Consider the following 21,940-nt stretch of genomic DNA (forward strand, 5'->3'; position numbering starts at 1 on the left):
CCCCTTATCCCCTTATTTTTTTTTCACAGGATGGATTCCCAAAGCTCTGATCTTTCATGTCTCCCTCCAAACCTGGCCCCAGCCAGCTCTGCATGGGCTGGAGGTCACTCAGGAATCCTGCTGGCAACGCTCCTGCTTACAAATGCTAATGTGATGTTTGCCTTCTCCGCAACATCATGACAGTCAGTGTTCTCTCCTCTCAACTTGAGGTCTGCTCATCTCTTCATGCCTTTAATGACGGATCACCACCTTGCCTGGTTTTCGCTGTATTCACGTGTCTTGTTCCTGCCCAGTCTTGGACTCCAAACTTGCCCTCAAGGAGTGATTCCTTATTTTTTTTGCTGGACCATTTTTTTTTTCTTTCCAATTTATCATGTTCTCTTTGAATTGCCTTCCTTTTTTTCTGAGAGCTGGCCGCCCTCCCCACTTTGGTGTGCTCTGAACATTTAATTCTCATATTCTTTATTTCACTAGCTTTAACAATCATGTTGAACAGAACTGGTCAAGGGCAGACCCCGGGGGAGCTCACTCAGCATCGTTTTCCATTTTGTCTGCTGATAACTTTACCTCTGCAAACCGCATAGCTCAGATAGGCTTTTCTACATGGTCCTTTTATCCACTTGCCCCACTTGGAGAGATCTCCGTTGGAGGTTTGGGGGTGGTGTAGACACATGGATTTCAAAGCAATATATCATTTTACCCCAGCAGAGGATCTGACTGTTTATTTCCCCTCGCCCATTGAATCCCTTTGTCCCGTGTCCCTGCGTATAAAGGCAATATGAATAACCCTGAGCCACGTGAGGCTGCGGAGGGGGAGGTTATGTGACTCACACTACCATGCTTTTTGTTCCCCCTTTGGTGCTGCTTTGCCTTGTGCATGTCCTCACTCCTGGCTCTCACCACAAAAGGCAGCAACAATCAACCGAACCTCCGAATGAGTAATCTGCTCACAAAGAGCCTTTTGAGCGCACAAAGTAGTTGCAGGGAGGAAACGTCCCACTGGGGAACCAGGTGGACAGCAAACATTCGCTTTCCATTACAAATGAGTTCAAGGGAAATGGAGTCACCCCAGCATGGGATGCCAAATCCGTATCCAAAGCTACTTCCCACCATCCAAGCCAAACACGCTTCCCTTTCTCTCCCTCCCCATCTCCCCTCCTTGTTTACAAACACGTTTACAAGTACTTGATAGGTGACCTTATTTACTTAGTAACCTGTGGATTCATTTATCTTGAAATTAGCAGGTAATGAACTGGAAACCCTCAACAACCCTCCCACTAATTAACATGATAATAAGATTGTTTTGCTACAGAGGTACAATTAGCATGTATGAGCTAGAGGGGGAGAAAGATCAATAAAATGTCTGAAGGGTACTAGGAACCAGACTCGGGAAGAGAACAAAAGAAGAGAGCTTTATGGGGTTATAGCTGCAGCAACAACTTAAGGCCCTTTACAGATAGCAAGAGTAGTAGTGGTCGTCTTGAGTGAGGCTGCCTGCAAGCAGGCTGGGAGGAGCTACCTGCGCCATGCGACTTCTTGCCATTCAGGCTAGATGTAGAATTAGAGGACGATGTGTTCGAAAATATGGGAAAGGAAAATTAAAAAACAAAACAAAACAAAAAAAAGCTTTGAGGAAGAAAAAAAAACCACCTTCAGAACATATAATATGATGTCTGTCCACAAAAGCAGTGCGTGTATTAGATAGTGAAAGTGGATGATTTAGAGTCATTTACCACCTGTAATCACACAAGGATTTCAGCATATACATTGAGAAACTGCTCTTCACTGTTTAATTGCAGAACCATGCCTTTACATATGGAACTGCATGGGAAGTAGCAAAGCAGAAGTTGCACAATAGTTTTAATAGTCACTCCTTGTTAAGCCAGAGTGGTTTGGCTGAAGGGAGGTGATCACGCGCAGCTGGAGGGAGCTCGCTTTGCCAGCCAGGTGTGTCTGCCTCCTCCATGTGCCTGGTCAGGAGGCTTTAAAGAGAGAGATTTTCTTCCAGAGAAGGAACATGAAGAAAAAGGGAGGTTGTTGGGGTTTTTTTGGTACGTTTATAGTTGCTTGTCTACTAATGCATTTCCATCCACGTGGATTGGATCCAACACATCCGTGGGTGTGTTTGGGGGAAAGCAGAGATACGCAGCTGTGATCCATGTTGTGGCTAGGAGCAGATCTGGCATTTTGAGATCTTCAGATCTTGGATTTTGTGGGTTAATGAGGGAGAAGGAGAGTGGGGCCACAGACCTGATAGCCTCTCTGTATCCTTCTGCAGGTAAGTGCACACCTAATTGTTAAAAAGGAAGTAGCATTCTAGCACTTGGTGTGCTGCCTGCTGCTGAGGTGAAGGGCCAGGAAACTGTAACACTGCCCTTCTGTGCAGGTCTTGTTGGATAACTGAACTCTGCCCTTCAGTTTGGAGGAGTTTGGGTTAAATCCCTGCAGGTCTCAGTGAAGCTCAATTGGATTCTTCATTTTTTCACCAGCCCCCAAAAGCATTGGCTCCTCTACAGAAAGCCACATTTGCCCTAGATGACTTGGGAAATGAGATCATTCACAGTTGCTTGACGTAAATGGTGGGTGCTGAAGGCTCCAATCTGGCCCCGAGCTCTTTCCCTCACATCTGGCTTAACCCCACATCTGTCCTCCCCATCTGCGCCGACGCCTTCTGTCACCTCCCAGACTCCACACTGTGCAGAGCAGTTCAGCACAGCACTGCAGAGGCATTTGAGATGTCTGGACTATGGCCTTCAGGTAGCACTGACAACAACTACGGATGTTTCACCACCAGTTTAATTTTTGCATGGATATTATTCATCAGTCATTTGAGTTCACAGATTATTGTCTCCTGGCATTCTTTGGAGAACGGAAGAGGAAGGAAAACTATTAATTACTTTTGATTGACGTCTTGCATTCGTGTGTGTGTCTGTAGGGGGATGGGTTGTTGTGCATTTTTTTAACAGAGCCTCAGGTTTGAATTGGGTAAACTGACACCTTGCAATCCGATCTGACAGCCCTGCTTTGTGTGGGAGTGTGTACGGCTCCAAAATTTCAGCTGTGAGACTTTCTGCGTGAGCAGTCGTTTTATTAGAAGTTTTGACACCTCTCCTGGCAGGGATCAGTGCCCGCAGTGTGAACGGAAACACCAAAAAGAGCATTGTGTGATGCAGAGTGGGAAGGGAAGAAAAGAAGTTTTGCAGCAAACAACTGAAATTAGCTCAGGCAGAGATCTTTGGAGACCTCACCTCACAACAGCAACAGTGGGACAGGGGACTCATCCCACTGTATTGATTGATGGTCCTGGATTCACGTTATCGTTTCAGAATCGCAGATGCCCACACAGTGTTGTTGCATTTTGTTTCTCCCTCTGAACCTGCCCAGTTGATGTTATTTTGGGCTTAACTGTTTATGAGTGTCTTTCATAAGAGGGTGGTATTATCTTGGGTTTGTTCCACATTTTGGCTTGAGATTTGCAACTGATTTGTTGGTGTTGTGTGTATGAGGCAGAGCATCCTTCTTAGGTGACACAGAGCCCATTAGTGCAATGGGAGCCTACCCCTGCTGCCAATGATGGGAGGAACAGAGAGAGAGCTAAAAGCCCTCTTGATGCGTGGTATAGTATCTCCGGGTAGAGAAGGCCTGGCCACACTTGCTAGAAGCTCTACAGTTGTAGAAAATGGGCTGAGAGAGTTGTGGAGAGAAAGCAGGCTGTTTTGCTTTCTTTCTGATCCTCCTCACCTGCCCTGGGCTCAGTTGATAAATACCTGTGAAGCGTTTGCTAGAAAAGTTCCTAGGAGTTCATTGTAATGAGCAATCCTTTTGGCCTAGATTTGTATCTTCCTTGAGAATAGGTGTAATTTTAGATCTGCTTTGCAAGCTCTTTTTTTTTTTCCTTTCCCCCTTTTCTTTCCAATATTCCTCTGTACAATAGGAATCTTGTCCCATGGTGTGAAGCCCCTGCAGAGTTATAAAATTGTGTCACCTTCCCTGCCTCCTTTATAAGTTACTCTATGTGACACTATTAAAAAGAAAAACCACGGGATCTCCTGGGATCAAAACAACGTCCTGTTGTTATCTTAACACCACTCCGTTTGGCTTTTTTGGCTTTTACCTTTCATTTCCTACAGCTCTGTGCAAGCAGAGCTTGCCTTGCATTGTGCTCTGTTCTACGCATGCATTTTTCTCAGTGAAGATGTTTTTATTTCTGATGGATATGCTGGGTGGCCAGGGGTTTTGGATTTCTTCCATGGGGATTCATCTCTTCCTGGAAGGGGGAGGCTGCAGTGAAGAGGCCAACTGAGAAACTTTCATCTCCATGCGAGATGAGAGACTTCGATGCTTGTCTCTTCCTCAGATGAAGGCTTAAGCTCAAGAATTAACAAATAAATTCCCTATCCCACCGGGGTTTAAACTGTGTGTGTTGGGGAGGGAATGGGTTGAACACGTGTAGATTTCTCACTTTGAGTTTTGGTGGCCTGGAAAATGTAATGTGTTTTTCCTTGCAGACTCTCCGGAGCGTGACTCATAAGCCCTTGCAGCTCAAACAGCATTGCAGAATGAGCTACCAGCAACCTCTTTGTCCTTCACGTGATGTTACTGAATCAGCTCAAGATAATTCATACCTTGGAGCAGCCTCACATTGCAAGTAAGGTGCTGCAGTTGGCATTTTCACACTTGTTTCGCATTTGTTAACAGCTGCAGAAGTTACTTATGTGAGAGCAGGTTTATTGCTGTGTGATTGTCCGGGTCTAGAAAACATCTCCAAGTTTGTTGAGTCTGGAGGAAAGGAGGCCCATGGGAGACCTTATTGCTCCCTACAACTCCCTGAAAGGAGGTTGTGGCAAAGTGGGAGTTGGCCTCTTTTCCTGGGAAAGAGTGATAGGATGAGAGCCTCAGGAGCCTCAACCAGGGGAGGTTCAGGTTGGATGTTAGGAAACACTTCTTCTCAGGAAGAGTGGTGAGGCATTCGCACAGACTGCCCAGGGAGGTGGTGTGTCACCATCCCTGGAGTTGTTCAAGAACCGTGGGGATGTGGCACTGAGGAACATAGCTTGTGGGCAACAGTAGTGGCAGGTGGATGGTTGGACTAGATGAACTCAGAGGTCGTTTCCAACCTTGCTAATTCTGTGATTGTAAGTTGTAAATCCTGAAGTCTGTTTGAATGGATGATGTGTTCAATTTCATTTTCTTTGTTATACATTTCTGCAATGTGATTTTATTTCTAGCAACGTGAAGATCCTGCTATTAAATATTATTATAACTTGAGGATGAAACTTCATAATACTACCTTGCTGTTACTGTTTTTGACCCAAAAGCCCACAAAGTGCCTGGCAAATGCTAAATAGCTTTATCAGAGACCTTAGAGGTCATTAATTATAGTTGTATCCATTTTAGGCACTTGCAAAGTGAAGGTTTCAGCAGTTTGTAGTGGATCATGCAGTGTGTAGAGTGGAGCAGAGGCAGGCAGTAGGTTTGTCTGGCAGCGTGTCAAGGTGTCCTAGGAAACTATGCCAGCTGATGGGAAAGAAGCATTGCACTTATTGAAGGTCTCTGCAGTAATGACAAAAGTCTTACAGACTGTACAGAGCTCACTCGTCTTGATTATAATAGCACTGCAGCAAAAGTGCATATGTTAGATGCTCTGCCAGAATGTTTTTCTGTCCAGGAACACCTCCATATGTGAATACGTTTTTGTCATTACCTGTCTTTAATTGCAAAGGTTGTTTACTCACAGTTCTACGGAAAATTAGGTGGTCAAATAGGAACCTGAGCAAGAACTGCAGGACTCTTTATTATTGCAGCCTTAACTTTTTTTAACAATTAACGTTCAGAAGCATCTTAATAAATTAATAATGTACTTAATTAAATAGTCTGAAATGGTAACATGCTGAATAAATAGTATGTTGAAGGCAATCTCATCCTTTTCTTTAGCTCTACAAATTCCAGCAGCCACTTCCAGCACAGGGAGATGCTGCAGTCCATACGCAGCCCATTTCTACCATTGTCCCTTTTACCTTTGTGTGATATTTCTGTATGTTTTGAGGTTCCTTTTTTTGGGGAGTTTGTTTTAATTACACGTGACTAAACAATGATTCTCTGGGTGGGAATCACTCTTCCTAATAACCGCAGTATGCATACTAACTATACTGAAAATAAATCTTGTCTCTGACTAGTTAAAAATTGCCGTGATTTGTTGATGCTTTTTACCTGTCACTAGTAAGATATAAATATAAATAAGTAGAATTACATTTAAAATATCCATCACTTCACATATGGAGAGTGGCAATGAGTGGGCTGTAATAATAAAATATACTTTATAAGTGTCATAATCATTCAGACACCAGGAACTCATAAGCCACAGATCTGACATTCAGATGATGAATTGTGATTTTGTTTTAAAAGCCAGACATGTCAACTCCATGTGCATATTGGGAATTGTAGTTCAAGTGACCTCTGCTAAAACACTGACCTTAACAATGACTTTGTTTTACATTTCCCAGAAACTTTTTAAGTAGGTGTGATGCTTTCCAAATGCAGTTGTTGCACTAATACTAATGTAAAGTCATTTAAAATATTTTGACATCTTTGTTGTGGTCATACATTATATGACACAGAAAATGAGATTCGGTGAATGACTTAAAATTAATTCTATTTGGGGGTCTTGGTAACATCATAAACCCCTTGAGATTCACCTGTGTGATATATGATATCACTGGATAAGATGATATTCTAAAACTCTACAGCTCATCCGTTCTTGCATGCAATAAATAGAGACATTAAATATACATATGGAGGAGTGTTTGCATTGATACATATGAAAGAGGATTAGATAACACTCAAGGGGACTCTGTGGACTGTAGGGATCTTAAATCTGATGGAGGAAAGTTGATTCAGTGGACTTCAGAGACCTGGATTCTGCTCTCCTCTTTGCTATGAGTTCCTCCTGCATGACCTTGGACGTGCCATTTAAACCCAAATCTTAAGAGTATTTAGGCTCCCAATTCCTGTCGAGCTGCCTTACTCATGCAGATGTTGGTGGAAATTTAAGATTTGAAAAGGAACTGAGCACTGAAATCCTTGAAAGGTCGAGGCTGTGTGTCTCTGGGCATCAATTCCTTCCTTTAGGATAGGATGGAGATAATATTATTTCACAGGGACTTTGCTCAGGTGACTGCACGGAAGATGGTGAGGCAGCGTGATCCTGGGAGCTGTACAGACGTGTGAAGTCCTATGTCTTATTCACTGTGAGTGGCTGATACACTGTATAGATGTAATTATAGTCATATCAAATGAAAACACAATTAAGTTCCAGAATTGAAGCTGATTGGCATAACAAAGCTGAGATTTACTGCTTCCTTTACCAGGTCAGCACAGGTTCTTACACAAATCATGCCTCTTAGCCTTCAATTTGATAAACTTTCAGCTATTTTGACATGTAGAGCCAACTGCAGCCTACTCCATCCTGACAAAAAGAGCCTAACAAATGGATTTTCAGTCACCCACTGAACAGAGCTAGATGACAGATCTACATGAAATCCTTTTTGGAGGGAAGGCAGCCTTTTAACTTGATTGATGAAATTATATCTAAATCTGGTAGATTTGGGACTTCAAAGGCATTTTTGCCTACTTAGGGCATCCCAGATGAAGGGAGTATGCTATTTGTACCAAACTCCCATGCTCAAGTGGTTTGCAAATTGACCCCTTTGTAATAGGTTAAAGGTTCCGCGCTAGATAACGGTGGTTCATTTTGATTAATTATGTCAGGGAATTAATGTATGATTACTAACTTTTAGCAGACCCTGCTCTTTCTGACCTCGAGCTGCTTGTTTGTGTGGCTGGTTGTAATTTTCGACCAATGGGTTACGAGAGGTCACTGTGTGGTCAGCATATTTTAAACAAAGAAAAGGGAGGTGGGGAGGGGGGGAGCAGGGAAGCAGCAATCTCAGATCAGAGTGGAAGGACTACAGTTTACTGGCCTGACAGGGGAGATTTGTTAAGTGTTTTAACAGTAGATTTTTATACATTTACCCTTTCCAATAAAATATTCTTCTGAAGAGCTAAGAGAGTGGCCTGGAAAGATGTTGGGAGGATAATTTAACAGTTGAATGTTAAGCCCATAAATTGCACTTCATACTGGTTTCAATAGCAGAGAACCTTGTTAAAAAAATAAATTGGGCAGTGTTCTGTTTAGCACTGGGATTGGCTGAAAGCAAGGATAAAAGCTTCTTGTTAAGCCAGCGCATGGGAAATGATGCTTACAAATTTCTTAACCAATCTCCAGATAGTTAGCATGTGTTGATGAAGCAAAATTTCTTGGGGATTTAGCTCCACTTCATGTTTAAAACTATTGAGTGGTTATATGAAGCCATCCAAGTATGTCTACTGAAGTCTAGAAAGGGAAGTGAGCGAGGTTTAATCTGTAGATACCTGTGCACACCAAATCAACTGTATTCACTGTGTTCAGTATTGTATTCAATAGAATTGCTCATGCTGAAAGTGAAGACTGGCTAGGTCTTTATGGGATAATAGCTGTGCTACAGAAATCATGGCAGACTTCGTGTAGATGAAGGGACTAGGAACCAGGAGTCCTAAATTCCTCTGATCCTTGCACAGGCTTGTTGCTTGATTCTGACAGAGATCTTGAGAGGCATCTGAGCACATACTTTTAAAGCAGCTGAAGTGGGAAATGAGCTTTAAAGATGCTACATGCTTCCAAAAGCCATTGGAACTGAGGTTACTTATTACTTCTGAAAACCAGACAATTCTTACATTGGGTCTAGTTGTACATAGATTTAAGTAACCAACTGCAAACATAAGAAACATATTGCTGTTGTCTTTGTTGGACCTCACTCTTCATTTTAAAACGGTCTAAAATATCTACCTTGTTTACAGGAGCACTGAGAGGCTTAGTTCATTAATGTTTGCACAGTGCTTTATGGCCCTTAGATGAAAGGCACTACTGATGCTTAAAGAATGATTATTATTATAATACTTATTCTAAGAACAATAGGCACATTTGTTTTATTTTCCACTGAGCCCCTTCAAACACCAGGGTGTCCAATTAAGCTGTAATCAGAATGAGGGCTAAGACTTTGCTGAAACTTTTCCAGCTTGCTTTAGAAACTCTAATTTCACTTTACTCTCTGTTGTACCCTTTTGAAAGCAAGGCTCTTTAGTTGGATTTGGATCCCCTTTATTTGGTTGTTCCTTGCAAAAATGTGCTCTTGCTAAACTATCTGTTGCATTTCAAGTGTGAACGATATAACAGAGTTTTGCAAGAGGAAAAGGAGGTGCTATCTGATTAAAATGTGATGTTAGTAGGGTCAGGGAGCGATACTTAGAGCTAAGATGATGTGAGAGGAAGACTTGGAAAGGAGAAAGAGATGGGAAAAGTAAGACTGCATATGGAGACAGAGACAGCAGATGTACCAATGAAAGAGAAGAGAAAGGAAAGAAAAAGAAGTGTTTGGAGTTGTGCAGATACATGCATACACACGTAAATATTGGTTTGCTGAAATTGCCCAGCTCCTCTGAAAAGTCATCTCATACAAACAGAAGATAAACAAGGAGATTTAAGATTCGTTTAAGTGGCACTGGGGGAAGCAAATGTCAGATAGGACTGAAGGCTGAGCTCTTACATTCAGATGGCATGCTGCTGATCGTTGCTGATTGCCCTGCAGCTTTCCTAGGCCAACCCATAATAAGCATAATTCCAACAAGTGTTCGCCACTTAGCAGAAGGAAAGGCTTGTGTCAGGCTATCAATTTCTTAGGCCAGTGTCCTGTTCATAGGGGAGCATCTTGGCCTCACACAGTAAGCAACAACCAGAAATTCAGTTTCCCAGTCCCTGCTTTGCCTGTTAGACACAATTGCCTCTTGAGCTCTTCATTTAATGGGAAGTCTTGTGGCTGCTGTCGGAGTATGAATGTCAGTATTATATACTTATTTAGTCATTTTACAGCAGCGTTAGGGATCTCAGGCAGGTCGTTGTGCATGAATTTAATAAATGGCAATCCTGCCTCAAATGATTTACAGTCGAAGCTGTTGATTCCGGAGAGTACTTGTACATACATGCTGTTCAAGTAATCACAGAAGCACATGCTAACTTGCTGGCATGCATCAGAGGAGAACTTCCTTAATGCTATCTCTTCAGAATTGGGGCCTAAGCTGGAAATGGAACAAGCAGTGGGAAAATGGAGTTGTAGGGGAGGAGAATATTTTAGGATGTGCTAGCAGTGTTATAGTGCTTTCAGCTGGATTTTCCAATCTGATTGTCTGTCTATCTCTCTGCTCCTAATAACTTTCAAACTTGATGGACAGTATCAACCACACTTGGCAGAAGGATAGGCAGAGCTGGATTAAAAATAGGCTCGTGGGCAAAAGCACAAAGTGCTCGGTTATAGCAGTCCCCACAATGCATCTAGCACTCAAGTTTGTGTGGCACCCAGGGGGTTGGAATTGTTCCCTGTAAATGTATCAAGGTAAAAAACCACAGGCACAATCATGTTTTTAGCCACAGGAGAATCTACCAAGCAGAAAGCCCAAAATAGCAGGTTTTAGAAGTTCCACTACTCAGGGAACCACTGCTTATTTGTTTTAGAGCATAAGGGGGTGAATTTCTGAGCCCTTTGAAGGCAAAATGAACTTGCTGTTGTTTCCAGTGAAGCTAGGATCTTAAGGACAGAAAATATTTGTTTCCTTTGTTAATGTGGAAAAACAAAATATATTGGGTGCAACAGCCTTTGGGGCCTGTGAAAAGTGCATCAGGCATCGGTTGCTTTCTGCATGTCTGTACATCAGGGACTTGCATTTTCATGCTTTGTGTGCACCCAGGTTTTGGTTGCTTGCACATGCTCTGATTAAAGAACAACTCTGAATAATGTTGTTTAATTTAATGATCTTAATAAGCACATGGTGGGGGGAGTGTCTTTACTGTATAGACACAAACAATGCTACATGCTTCAACATGAAACACAATTAGGGTGTGCAGTAAAATAAAGGGGTGAGGGGGGAAGGGGACATTTTTTAAAAAATGAGAACAGAGGTGACTTCCAACAAAACTTCAAAACCAGCTTGGCTAACAATGAACATAGCCCCATTCTTTTTAATCATCAACAAAATCTATCACACATGTTCTTTCAAGTAAAGTTTATTAGAAAGAAATTGCTACTAGAGAACCACATGTGAGCTCTGACTTGGCAAGGTCAGGCCAGGGCAATAAACCCTTGAACTTTACAAATATGCAAAGCTGACATAAATAACAAATTAAACCCAGCCAGGTGTAGAGCTGCAGTGAGCTGCTTGCCAGAAAGATTCAAACTCTGGCCAGCGTGACCTCTGTTAGCTCGTGTGGAAAGTGGGGGCTTATCTCCTCGGCTTGTTGTCCTGTAGGGTTCATACCTGTGGCTTCGAGTCGCTGCCTTCTTCTCATTAGCTTAGAAAAATTATATTGCTTTGTTAGGGGTGTTTGTTTAGCTTTTGGCCTCAGGCGTTTGGATGTGTTGCTGGGTGAGCAGGAGGGCTGTGAGGATGGAGATTGGTGCTGAGTGTGAGCTGTTTGTCCCAGGGTCTTTTGGGTCCCCTTTGAAGGATCAGGACAGGATTGGTCAGCAAGGAGGAACACAGAGACAGCTCCGTTAGAGGATTTAGTAAGACAGGATGGGAAGAGATGAGTGAGGTCTGTGACTGTTGTACAGGGTGGCTCCAAAATGTCTTCTAGAAAGTGCAGCCAATCCTCCACCCCTTCTAGCTGTATCTCTTGCAAATTCTCTGTACAATCGGGACTTCTTTAGAGGTGTAATTCTTGCTGCAGCTGACTGCTGTATCATTCTGAGCCTCACTGCCAGACTTCCAGAGGCATTCAGCTGCAGATACACCATCTCAGTGGGATTTTCTAATGTCTCTTAAGTGCATTAAGCACCTAACTTCCACTGAATACTCAAGGGGTTTTTAAAATCCCACTATGTGTCTCTCTACATCTTGCCCTTAAACAAGTGCTTAATTTTAAGTGCAGGTAGTTTCATTGATGGGCATAGAGCTACTTGTGTGGTTAAACATGTGCTTAAATGTGCTGTTAAACCATGGCTGCAGTGGAGGGGGGAGGAATCAGTTGCAAACACACAGTTCTTCCACTGTAGCAACTTAATTTTTGGATGCTGGTTTGAAGCAGCAACAGCGAAAAAGAAATGTCTCTTCCACTTGAATATTGAGAAAATTTGCTCTGAGAATCACAAAAGCAGATCAGCTGAGACACGATGTTCTACACAGTTCTGTTACAAGTATAACCAGACTACAAAATCTTTGCCATGAGAATTGCTTTGACATTTTTTTTTTTTCAAATGCAAAGCCAAACTTCTTACAGAAACATGCAGGGAGGCAATACTCTGCAGTGACTCCTGAGCTGTCGTATCATCTTGAGCAACACGTTTCACCTCACTGTGCTTCTATTTTCCCTCCCACTGTCTTTACTATTTATATTATAAGAACTCCGGGGCAGGGACAGGCTCTGTGTTTGCATAGCTCTCTCTCTAATGGTGATGACTCTCTGCTGGGACCACTCAGTGCTGTCGTTAGTAAAATCTAGTGACATTCTTGCACAGACTATGGAAAAACTGTAGGACTAAATGATGGAAAAAAGTCTTTCTTAGTTACTTCAGGTTTTAGTTTTGTGACTGAGTCACAGGTTAAGACTCTTCAACACGTGAGTTTTATGTAGACTTGTTAAAGACATCTGTCCTGATAAATGGGTTGGATGCTTTTTATAGAGTTCTCCACTGGGTCCACTCCATCATAATGCAGCTTCAACACAGGCCTCCATAGAGCTTCAAGGGAGAAATCCAGGAAGGAGAAAGTGAAGGGAGATTGGGTGAGTTTACACTATGTGTTAAGTGGAAGAGCTGCAAAGAGGTTGGGAGACTTGTCATGACATGCAATTAAAGGCTCCTCTGGGAGTGTCTGTATAAACTCTGCACATAGCAGAAAGAAAACAGACAGCTGACAGTTGGACTGTGAAGTCTTAGAAGAATATACAGTGTTCATTGCTGACACTCAAAGGCAATTTTGCCTAGTTCTGTAAAGCCTGATTTTTTTTTTAATTTTATTTGTTCTAGCTGTTAGGAATTAACTTCTTAGAAGCTCTCTTGAACTGAACCTTCCACATACTTCAGTTTTGTTTTAGTTATGTGTTCATGTGATGAAGGCCCTTTCTAGTGTTTTTACCTTTGGGAATAACTGTGGCTGGGGTGTGTGATGTATCCCATCTGCTTGGGTTCTCTGCAGAGCACATCCTGTGATTCAGGTAAGTAAGAGAGTGTGTGACACACTCAGAAGCACAGATAAGAAGGGACAGGGGAAGGATAAGTACAGCCGGAGCTGAAGCATCACGGAGCAAAGAACTCTTGCCTAGGAGGACCCAGTCCTTATATACCTTGTGAACTCTGCTGGTTGATGAAGCTGCTGGTTGGGAAAGGAAAGATGAGAGGAAACCTCTGATTCACCAACTTCTTCAGCCTCTTTTCCCTTCCCAGTGTTGAGAAGCCTGAATGAGTTGACCTGAGGCTACACAGGTCTGTATAGTTAGTGGAGGCAGAGGTCCAAGCCTCTCTTAATCTAATTCAAAAGAAGAGCTCTAACATCTGATTCTTTTAGTGAGCTGGGTGAGGCACCAGAACACCAAGCTATTGGCTGCTTTGGTCAAAGCCTGCATTTACCACGGCATTTCAATGGGTCAACATTGCAAGGTGGCTTCTGTTTACTCGATGAAGATCTCTGTTCCGTGTCAGGGACTCCGTTGTTTCTCTTATTTCTGTAGTTACTAGGACAAAAGGAAGGAAGTCAGAAGGTCAGAGAAGTAGGCAGAAGAATCATCCTTTCTTTGACTTGTTTTACCAAAAAAAAAAAAAAAAAAGGAAGCAAGATATAGAGAACATTTTACAGTGTCAGAAACATTGCCATAAAATATTCTGGCTATTTATTTTTAGGGATGGGGTGGCTTTACTATGCAAAGACCTCAGAAGTCCTGTAAAAGGAACTAAGCTTTTTATTTTTTTTTTTCCTAGATATAGGGGAATAGAAAATGAGAAGAAAACAACTTGGAATCCACTGTAGAAATTGAAGTGCGAATTTAATTTATGTGGGAAGATTGTGGCGTTGAGGAATATAGAAAACTCTTAAGTTTTGATGGTTGGACCAGGCTTAGAGCCTAAAGGCATATATCACTGAAGAGTATTAAATATTTAAAGGAAGGTTTATTTGGAGTCCTCAAAACTGACAGGATCTTAAATACAAGATCATATGGCAAGAAAGCTCAACATCATTCTTGTCAGGGTGAATTAACTGTGGAGTATAGCTCTGTATAAATAAGCAGCCATGGAAATTCCCAGCTTCATTTAAAGTCCTGAAAAACAAAGTCACCTCCACTCAGACGACAACAGAAGAAGTCCAGGGTGGGAAGGGAGAGGGCAGAGTCAAGCTGCTGAACAATTCTATAGCGCGTATTTCTCAGGTAACTCCTCGATAATTTTAGCAGCAGAATAAAGAATTGCATTTCAAGCACCTATTGTTTATCACCAAGTACAACTGGCGTTGGGTTGGAATGAAGGAGATTGGTAATGCATTTCATGATACAGTTTTTCAGTTAAAGCTTTTCCTTTTAGGCATTTCTGTGGGCTTTTGGGAAACGTTCCTCCTCAGGGGAGGATGTGGCTATTATTGTTATTAGAAGATTCAGCTGGGCTTTACCTGAGAGACTCATTGAGGGTATTCATCTGTATCTCTTTTAATCCTTCTCACCTCTACTGCATCTCCTTGGCTTCTTGTTCTTCGACTGCTGAAACGTGGCAACACGGAAAAGTAGTCTGGCCCTGCAAATTATGATGAATATTGGTGTGCTGGTAATGCTGATATAAAGGATATGGAAATCCTTCCCAGATATGGCAGACCCTGAAAAGGAGCCTTAGACAAGAGCCACTGCAATGTATTTTCTGTGTGACGGTGATGAGGACTTCCTCTTGCCTTATTTGTTCAGTGCAACGTGTCTTGGGATGGTTTTAAGGATCGTCATAATTCCAAAAACTCGTCTTCCTGAGCTATAACAGATTGCTGCCAATGTGGTATTTGTACTGCGGTGGAAGCCTTTCTCCAGAAGGTCAGTGGGGGAGTGTAATCAGTTTAGAAGTAGATGTTGTAACTTACTTGAATGAAAGATTTTTCTAAAGGTGACATTAAGATGAAATATTTAAGATAAACCAGAAGATTTGACTGGAAATTCACAATGTCCCTCTGAAACAGTCCACGCTGATTTACTGATTTTCCATTTTCAATTTATGAGCTGAGACCAGAGTATTCCACTGGAGGATGAGAATAGAGTAGTCATATTAGAGCCATCTCATATATCCTACAGACAGACTTTGGAAGAATTAGAAAGTATAATAAAGTGCTTGTCCCTTTAAGACATTGCTTGGCTCCTGGCCAATTTAGATCTTGGAGCATTAGATATTTTAAAAGCCCTTAAAACTGTCTCTCTCTCTCTCTCTCTCTCTTCTTTTTTTTTTCCCCTGCTGTCTGAGGTTTTCACCTTTTAACAATGAGGAAACAATGGTCAAAGCATCCTTTGCTTCACAGCTTTTGCTCTACAGCTTACTGAGGAATGAATTCTGCTCCCTACCACATTATTTTAAATATGGGATAACTCTTTTGAAGGCAGAGAAACTGGCTTATATGGCATGTATAAAAGAGAAAGAATGTATCCTGTTTTAGAAAGTAAATTCTTGGTTTTATGTAACAGCAGTAAGGTCTGGGTACACAAAGGCACCCAGGTGCTTTTCAAGCATATGAATATTGCCAGGGCATTCCAATGACCTTTGCTTTTCAAAGTTTTCAGCTAATGGTCACTGTATGGGGCAAAGAGCCATCCCTGCAGTGGCTGTGGGACATGCCTGGAGCTTCGGATGTCCCTTGGAGAGCAGAGACATCTTTGGTGAGCTCAGCGGCCCATGGGCCAAGGGCACAGGCACCAAAGTGAGCCCCACTGCAGTGCCCTGTGTGTTGCATCTGACACAGCCACTCCTCTCCAGGGGAGTCAGAAGGCTTTAAAGATATGACAGTTGATCTGGAAGTATTTCTAAAGTGAAATCTGTTCAGAAGCAGCCCTTCTTTGAATGCCTTAAGTGCCATCCCATTCAGTGAGATTTTGTTTGAAAATATTTCCCTGAAAAGTTTTTTGAAAGGTTTGATTTTGGTTGAGTTTTGCAGTACAATTTGTAAGCTTTTTGGGGGAAAGAGGAAAGGTGGCCCTGGAGGGGGTGGTGGGGGAGGGGATGGGGAGGAAGTAAATGGAAAGAAAAATAGTAAGCCAACATTTTCTGAATAATACAGAGTAGAGGAAGAACTCTGGGATCCTTTTGTGTCACCACAGACCAATGGAAACTTTGGATTCACTCTGCAGTTTGTCTGCTGTTCCTTCAGACCTGGCTTTTTCTGATTTTGACTCAGAGATCCCTTCCAGTTTTAGGCAGCAATTTCTTCTCATGCAGTGGGGAGATTAAGCCTGCTGAAAGCCCTCTCTAAGGGAGGATTCTATCTTCCTTTCTTCTCTTCCTGGAGATCATAAGATAATGCATCTGGAACAACATTAGCTCATCCAGGTCTGTGGTTTTATTTTTGATAATCACATCCCAGCAATCTCACTCTCCATCTGTCTGAACATATTTTTGGGCAAGGGGTAGATATCAACTAGCACACATGACTGTGGTCAGATATTGTGAGATCCTCTAAACACAAAGAGACAACTTCCATCCTCTAAATTATGTCTAAACATTCCTTTTTCTCTCGTTCTGTATTTTCCTTCTGCAGCTGAGAGAGTTAAGGTAGTTCAGGCCAACAGAATATGTTTATTTCTCCTTTGGTAATGTTTACTGAGCAGACTCCCGAATTTAGGTTCAGATGCATTTACTCTCAGATGAGAAATATTTTGGTGGCTTCAGCCTCATTTGATACAGTGCAGTGTCTATTTGTGTCAAGAGCTAGCATTAAGTCATTGTCTGTCTGGATTAAGTGTTAAGGATACAGTGAATAGTCTGTGGACATCTTGTTAGGAGACAGCTGGCCAAGTGAAAGTAGGCTTCCTTCTGAGTCTCAGCAACATCTGCATTCCTAAACAAGAGTATTTCTCACAAAACCAAATGGGTTTTCTGTCAAGTTTGGCCTAGAAGTGAGATAATTATAGAAAAAATGCTGAAACACGTCTTAGGCACTTTTAGGATCTTACGGCGCTCTGTTTGGCCTTTTGTGAAAGCCATTAGTCATTTATCCCCTTTCAGCAGCAGAGCACTGGTGTACAACATCTGTGCTCTGCTTCACCTTAGAGCTTCCTCAGGATCTCTGCAGCAGAGATGGAGCAGGTCTTCACACTACTGACATCAACTTCCCATTTGGGAGAGGGGAGATGTCTTGAGACCTTATCTGACTTGCTTTCTCGCAGTGTTTCATATCATAGAATCATAGAATCACCAAGGTTGGAAAAGACCTAAAAGATCACCCAGTCCAACCGTATCCAACCGATATCTTCTCAAGGAGGGCATTACATTTTCAGTGAATTATTCAGAAGTCATTTTCCTGTAGCATTAAATATAGAGTGTTAAATCTTTCTAATCTTACAACATCTCTGATGGTTGTGCACAGAGCTAATAAACAAACCCGTAAAACCCAGCAATTTCAATTATATAAATTATGAAGGGACGTAAGATTTGTGCTGTCTTCTTGATCAGTCATGATACTCCAGTTTCTAACCTTACCTGAAGACCTTCTCAGCAGGGCTTTTCATAAAACAGGGCATCTTATTCTGAAAATCTTTTTATCTTAGAAGATTATCTCAATTCCTCTGTTCACATGTCCACAGTCATACTTATGACTAAAGGAGAGTAATTAAAAAAAAAAAAAAAGACAATTTTGGTAATGTTCAAGAATTGCAACTAAAAAGAACAGTGTTTCCTTTAGTAAGTGAACTGAATTTTGATGTGTTATTTTTATCTTTGTGAAATACTGGATCTCTCATTTAAAATGTTGTCCAAAATGACGAGCTTTTAACATATTCAGCTCCAGAAGTTTCCTGGCTTCACTGTTTAAAGCATTTCAGCTTCTTTTGTTCGACTGTTTTTTTTTAAATGTCCATTGCATATATCCATGAGGTGATGATAAGCAGACTGGGGAGGGATCTGAGCAAATTGCCCTGCGTTTTAGCCCTCAATTACACAAGGTGATCTTAGGAAAACAAGAAGTGCAGTCTCAAAGGGTCTCTAAATAGCAACAGGAAATATTTCATGCAGGATTGTTCTTTGTTTGTACCAAGAGAAACTCCTAGAAATTGGTTAATACAAAGAGTTCCTCTGCATCTTTTACACTTACAGAATATTTTGTTTGGTTTTACAAATGAATTAAAATATTTAGGTGAGATACAAGCCTAAATTTGAGTGAAAATTGAGGAAGAACTAAAAAAAAGGGTAAAAATGAAACATTCAAAAATGTCCTGGTGGTTTGCTGAATACTGCGTAGCAACAAACATCAACTGAGCAAATTAAAGGTCTTCCAAGTCTATTATCGTTCAGAATGTGGGAGTGGCTCCACGACAATTTGTCTGATAGTCTGAACGTAAAAATAACTGCTTCATAAACTACAGGAAGATGAGTGTTGGGGCCTTCGCCATCTTGGAGTTGTAGAAGAATGGAAAGATACCACAGTAAGTTATAAGGGTATTTTTCATGCACAAAGATTTTCAGTGGGCAAAATGAATAATGGAAAGGGTCTGGTCAATTTTGTATTTACTCCATTCAACCGACTGAAATTATTTTATTTCAACCACACGGTCAAATTAAGATTTCTGTTAGGTTAGCTCTTTCCTTGATGAAGGCAATTGGTTGCTTTTTGGCTGGCTGTATCAGCTCAGTTACCTGCACAGATGAGTCCTTGTGCAAATCAGTGTGCTTTCCCATGTAGTAGCAAAAATAGCTTAAAATGTAATCTGGAAAGGAAGTGGGTTTTTTTCTTTTTTTTTTTTCCATTTACTTCTTGCCATAAATCATCATGCAGGTTATAAAGTTTCACTCAGTTCTGGACTAACATCATCACCCTGCAGCCCAGGTGGCTCCCACATACAGGTAGTGACCAGAGTAATGATCCCTAGGTATTTCTGGAGAGAAGCGTTTGCAGATATTAGTAGGCTGCCACTTGATCATACAATCTGCTAGCAAATATTTACAGATAACAAAGACATCACAGGATGCAGAACTGATCCACACACATTTGTTTGGCAGACAAAAAAAGACCCAAATACTCATTGAGAAATATTTGAAGTGAATAGTTGGAACTGATGTAGGCATCATATCTTCTCAATCAAAGTGTCTTTGGAAGAGGGGTAAGGTGCCCAATTTTACCTGCACCAACACAAGCCCCGTGCAGTTCAAAAAACAAAACAAAGTAATGTAAATGATTTGAACAAGCCAAGATACAAGACAGTTAATTTGAATTTGATCAAGATGAAGACCGAACAATATTTCAATACAGATTCTCAAGTAGGATGGAAGGTCCCAAGGAATGAATTAACGCCGGAGGACTTGATCTTTCCCTTTCTCATATGTGAGGTTACTCCTCCGCCAGCATGGTTCCTGCTCTGCTAGTTCATTCCTGCCTTGGGGGAAGGATATTATTTACTCAGTCTGTTTGGGGTTTTAAAGAAGAGGTTTTGCATTGAAAAGTATAGCTGAGGCAACCCAACAGGACTTGAGAGATCTGACAGGAGCAAAGGAGAGGTGGGGGTAGACCAAAATGGTTGCCCTCAAAAAATAGGAGACAAATATTACAACTGAAAGGAAACCTCACTTCCTGCATTTGTAGGCTTCGTTAATATGTAACATGCACATATTGTAACTACTTGATGACAGACTCAAAACCCCCTCCGGCTTCAGGGCTCTGTTCACTATATTTAATCATAATTTAGGTGTGAGGGTTAGGATTAACAGCAGGCAAACATTAACCATGGCCATTGGACCTCGGCGAGCCTACCAAAATTGGAGGTGGGTGAGCCAAGAGGGAAATCATTGGGGAAAAATGAAACTCAGGCATATTGAAAATGTAAACGAAAATTGCAAGCAGCACAGTGAAAGAAGCGGATTGGACAAAAAAGGAAACTGTTGCAGCTCTCGATAGAAAAGTGAGAAAAAGCATTAGAAAGAGGGAATAAGAGAAAAACAGAAAATGTGATGTCAAAAGGATGTTTGCCCTCTACAGAGAGGGGTCTGAACCCATGCAACAATAGTTCACATTATCTTTTTTTTTTTTTTTTTTTTGCTTTGGTGGCTTACCCTGTGGCAATGGAATCAAACTTAGGGGTATGAGAGAAAGCTGTGTTGATGTGGTGTGGATGCATCCAGATGATGACTGTGTAGAGTGAACAGAAGGAATCTGGGAGAGCTGTGAGTTATTTGTCAAAGAAAATAATTAGTCCTGCTTTGCAAGGTGAGTTGGGGTAGAAATTTCATACTTCTGAAAGTAATACCAGATCCCAAGGGTTGGCTACGTGGAAATCTCTATCCATGGTGTTCATTAGGCCATTTGCCTCTAGGAAGGTCAGACAAATTTATGTTGAGCTAGGTCACATCGGGCCAAAAGCTCATCTGCTGCAAGCTTCCAGGACTATGCTTTATTGACAAGATAGGATCTAAATGGAAGGCCAGGAAAAGGGTCATTTTATATCTGAAGTATACTAATATCTAGTACTGAAATGATGTAATTTCTGGTTGCACTTTATGTATAAATCTGGGTAGCTCTTAGAAGGACCATATGTTCTCTATGCTGAGAGGTATTTACACAGATTTCTGTGATACCTACCCAAGTTAAGGCAGTGTCACTGTTTCCCTTCCCAAGGAGTTTGGCTGCAGCACTTGAGTCAAGCTGGCCTTAAAAAAAACCAACCAAAAATAGCTACAATGACAAAAAAGCCCCAAAGCCAATGAGCCTGTAGCCAGGCATTGCTGCCATAAAGCTCGGTGCTGGCATTCTTTAGGAGTGGGGGGAATTGCTGTGTTCCCCTGGAATGCAACGAATGGCTTGTAAATTAGAGTCCCTAATGAAACCACACTGGTGTCCAACTGCAGCAATCATCTGGTTAAAATCAGGCAGTAATTCCACTAATTTTACTGCCCTTCTCCCAGCCCTCAACGCCTCATTTAGGAAAAAATGTTTATGTTCCCCTCAAAACACCTGCATTTTAACTTGGGTCCCCAAAGCAATTATTTTTATTTTATTTTGAAGACATTTTGTTGTGAAATGCAGCATCCCTCCCTTTTCTGAAATGCATGTGCTGGGATTCCCAATCTTCAGAGATGTTTAACTAGTGCTGTTTTTCTTGCGCACTTCACAAGCTTCACCATCCTATATATTTTCCATCCACAGCTGCTGTCCAGAAGTGTTTAGGATATATATTTTTTTTCCCTCTCAGTAAATGATGAAATAAAACTACGTAAAGCTGTTTACATTGTGACTAAGGAAGTTAAGGTTGATGGAGGTGATAGTGACTGACACTTATCCAATTTCAGGCTTTCCAAAATGTCTGTGGCTCTTATCATGATTTAGTCTCTACCAGACCTTGTAGACATTAAACAGCAAGAATGAGCACTATTCTCACTCGGAAAAAGAAACATTATATAATGGATGCTGGAACACTACTATGATGTGCTGTGAGATCTTACCATCTGCTATTCCATTAGAGTGAGTTATTCATTTTGTCTCCTTGGTTTCACGTTCATTTAAAGCTTTGATAGATTATGACTAAAGATCTCCTTCAAAAGTTGTAAGCAGATATCCCCAGCCTGTGATGACACAATTCCACGAAGCATAGGCATCTGAGACTAGGGAAATAGGATTCTCATAAACAGCCGAACATCTT

General features: G+C 41.5%; 1 long non-coding RNA gene across 7 annotated transcripts in view; it reads left to right on the forward strand.

The window, feature by feature from the left end:
- The window catches only part of LOC128075335 (uncharacterized), a 367,001-nt gene that overhangs the window by 139,384 nt on the left and 205,677 nt on the right, over positions 1 to 21,940 (forward strand). For 6 of the 7 annotated variants that reach the window (XR_008203769.1, XR_008203767.1, XR_008203766.1 and 3 more), the window contains exon 3: positions 4,509 to 4,648. This is a non-coding gene — a long non-coding RNA (uncharacterized LOC128075335). Of the gene's footprint in view, positions 1 to 4,508; positions 4,654 to 21,940 lie in introns of all 7 variants that reach the window. The other variant, XR_008203768.1, reaches the window with a different exon arrangement.

Source organism: Tympanuchus pallidicinctus, unplaced genomic scaffold (assembly GCF_026119805.1).
Source record: "Tympanuchus pallidicinctus isolate F22 unplaced genomic scaffold, pur_lepc_1.0 scaffold12, whole genome shotgun sequence".
In the NCBI taxonomy this organism is placed as follows: Eukaryota; Metazoa; Chordata; class Aves; order Galliformes; family Phasianidae; genus Tympanuchus; species Tympanuchus pallidicinctus.